This window comes from Peromyscus leucopus, chromosome 12, assembly GCF_004664715.2.
Source record: "Peromyscus leucopus breed LL Stock chromosome 12, UCI_PerLeu_2.1, whole genome shotgun sequence".
Taxonomy (NCBI): Eukaryota; Metazoa; Chordata; class Mammalia; order Rodentia; family Cricetidae; genus Peromyscus; species Peromyscus leucopus.
In genome coordinates, this window is record NC_051073.1 from 75718908 (window position 1) to 75722928 (window position 4021).

The following is a 4021-nucleotide window of genomic DNA, read 5'->3' on the forward strand; positions in this document are numbered from 1 at the left end:
TATGGATGTTTCTTATAATTTTAGGGGGGTTGATTACAAGTTGTTATTGGTAATGGTCAGAAAAAAAAGCTGACCAAAAGAGATTAGATTCAAGATTCCATTCTGAAAAGAAAAAGGGAGGATATAAAAATAATAGAATAAAAGGATAGATTATTGAATCTATTTTTAAACCAAATACAACTACCAGTCTTAAATATTTTATATTGGTATGAGTTTTTATATATTGATACAAATTTGAAGTTAATTTTGTAATACTGCATGTATGTTTCTACTCTTGTTTTGGTTATTATGCTTGTGCGTCTCATTTTAAAATGTAATGTATAATTAAAAATACAGATTAAGCCAGGTGGTGGTGTTACACACCTTTAATCCCAGCTAGAATTACATAGTGACCCTCATACAGCAATAGTGGGTGACTTCAATACACTTTCTTCAATATACAGGTCATCTAGATAAAAATTAAACAGAGACATGCTAGTGTTAAATAATGCCATAAACCATATGTACCTAGTAGATATCTAGGAAATATTTCATCCAAACACAAAAGAATATACTTTCTTCTCAGCAGCTCATGGAACTTTCTCCAAAATTGACCATACAACCGGACATGAAGTAAGTCTCAATAGATATTTAAAAAAATGGAAATAACATTCTGTATCTTATCTGAACACCATGGATTAAATCTAGATATAAACAACAGCAGAAATGCCAGTAAGTGAACGGAGATATGGAAACTAAATAACTAACTACTGATGAAAATTGAGTCAAAACAGAAATCAAGAAAGAAATTTTTCAAATTGAATGAAAATGAAAACACAACATGCTCAAAGCTATGAGACACAAAGAAGGCATTCTAAGATGCAAGTTCATAACACTAAGTGTCCACATATAAATCAAACAAACAAACAAAAAAAAAAACCCAAAGAGATCTAATGTTGGCAACTCAATAGTAAACCTGGAAGGTCTAAAAAAGAAGGAAAAAGATAATATTGTGAGATACTTGATTACACTGTATGAAAATATGTCACTGTGATTAGTTTAATAAAAAGCTAAAAGGCCAATAGCTATGCAGGATTTTGGGGGCACAGAGAACGTTGGAAAGAAGGACAAAGATGTGAGAGATGGGAATAAACAAAACATGCAGTAGGAGAAGTAACAGACATGACCCACAGCATGACATAGCTTAATACAAATAGGTTCATTTAAGTTATAAGAACTAGTTAGAAACAAGCCTAAGCTACAGGCCAAGCTTTAATAATTAATAAGAAATCCCTGTGTCATTATTGGCGAGCTGTTGGTCCCAACAAAAAAATATGTCTATAAATGGCATCTAATGTGGGGGGTATGAATATCCAAACATAGGGCCTGAGAAAACCAAAAAATAAAATTATGGGCAAAGAACTAGTACTGTAGTCTCTCCGGCAGGCTAGTTCTTGGCAGTGTACAAAGACATGGCTTCAGGCTGCTGCCTGTGGGATGGAGCCAGTTGCCAGCCACTAGTACCATGTGCCAGTGCCATGGGCTAAGCTGAGCTGTATATGTGATCAGAGAATGACGCGGATGCTTAGTAAAGACAGGTCCAAACACAAGCTATTTGTTATAGCCTCTAGACAGGTTACAGTGTGTTTAACAATGTGTGAAGGCTTAAGGGGAAAAAAAGGATATAGACAGTTGTAAAAAGCAATAATTTAAAAATAAAGTCTTTAAAGAGAGAAGTAAAGTTAAAAAATAAAAAAAAAAGAATAAGCCATGTAGAGATGGGAAATATACAGAAAGCCTGAATCCTGTATAGTGTTGTATTGACCTTAAATGTTTTGATTGCTGATGAGCAAACAATAGCTGCTGAGAGACATTGGATTACAAAAACTACCAAATTAAACTAGTCTATATTTTTTTAAATGTCTTAAATTGAATTACAAAATATGTTACTTTGGGGAAGAAGTTATGCTTTTGTTTCCAAAGGAAATAAAAGGCTGTGGATTCATTAAAGGTAATTGGGATCATATTTGATCGGGGAAACCTCATAAAAATCCTGGCTACAGACATAAAGAAATAATCCTATAAAAACTACAAGACAAGTAATGTATATTTTACCTGCTCAATCAGAAAACTGTTGTTGGTTGTTTTTGTTCTTTTGGGGGTCCCACTATGCAGCTCTCAAATAAATACACACAGAGAGTTAGTCTTAATTATAAATTCCTGGCCTTAGCTTGGCTTCTTTGAGTCAGCTTTCCTTAACTGAAATTATCCTGTCTACCTTTTGCCTCTGGGCTTTTACATTTCTCTTACTTTTGTATATCTTACTTTTACTCTTCCTCCATGGCTGGCTGTGTGGCTGGGTGGCTGGCCCCTGAAGTCCTCTTAGCCTTCTCTGGCTCCTTCTTTCTTTTCCTCCCAGATTTCTCCTTCTGTTTATTCTGCCAGCCCTTTCCTTCCTTTCTCCTGGCCTGCCACTGGCCATCAGCCCTTCATCAGAATATCAAGTACTCTAGACTGGCAAAGCCTGTCTAGAGTACTTCACAAAGCCAAACAAACACAACATAAAAGAATGCAACACATCCTTTCATCATTAAGCCAGCGTTCCACAGAACAAACAAATGTAATACATCTTAAAATAATATTCTACAACATAAAACAAAAAAATCATCTTTAACTGACTTGTGCACACCACAGAGGCCATATTTGTGATAATTTAGATATGTATGTTACCTTTGAAAGTTTATGTGTTTTCAGAGCAAGGGGACCAGACACCAAGGAAAACAGATGGTCCAGGTGATCCAGCCTCTCAGAATGCCCCTGTTGCAGTTTCCTCAGAATTCTGCATCCAGAACAGCTTCAAGGCTGCTGGCTGAGATGGTCTTACCTTGCAGGCTATTCTAGCCAGAACTTGACCATTATTCTAATTTTCTTAAGGTCCCCCAAAGATGTCAGTGCCCCCAGACAACAGGAAGAAGCTAAGAGAGCATAACATCCACATTCCCAAGAGGTGGAGTGAGTAGTTTATGGTAATCCAGTGGGTTATGGATGTTTGTTATAATTTAGTGGGGATATAGTAATATAGGGAAAAAGATAACTATTAACCTCAAATGTTTTACATTGGTATAGATTTTTGTATATAGATATAAATTTAAAGTTATTTTTGTTACACTGAAGGTATGTTTCTACTCTCTTATTTAAGATATTGTACCTATTCAGCTCATTTAAAATGTAATGTAAAGTTATTGTCCTTGAAAGCTATTTAGGATAATAAAGAAATACAGGTTAGTAGTTAGTCTTCTATTACAATCAAAATTACAGTCAAGTTAGATATATTTTCAGGGTCAATCAGAGACATATTTTAAATAGATAGATTGTCTTCCAACACTTCAGAGACCTACAGAATATGGCATTTTAATGTTTTAATAACATAGGGCTTCTCATGACAGTGAGACACGTCTGGTCCTGGCAGCACCAATTTACTTCAGAGAAGATGATGGCTATTGAAGAAACTCCATATGGAGTTTGCTTTCTATGTGGCAAAAACTGGCTATTTGGGCAAGAAACTGCCTCTGCCTCTACTGTTGTCACTACACTGTCCAAACTGGACAAGCAGGACATACAAAAAATGCAACTACTGACCTTTGCCAAGACAGGAGAGGACAGTCCTTCAAAAATTCCTGATTCATACAAAAGTCTGACAGATAGACTGTAAGCAGAAGATGGATGACCCAATATTGTAGAGGCATGTTGGGTGACTGTCCAGGCAGCCAGATATCTGTTATTTCTACAAGTTTGGAAGTGGATTATACTGCACTTCCTATTTACTCAGGTAATATCATATCCTTCTGAGGTCTTTGATGAAGTTGAAGACTACATAGTTTTAGTTATATTTTTCCTTAGCTATGAAAGAAAATAAGTTAGGTACAAAAACTTTGGAGTCACCAAGATAGGACAAATAATGGAGTATTTTCTTTGAATCTGCCAAATACAAATGGACTGGGTATTGTAAATGTAATCCTTACTTGATAATTGTTCTTATTGT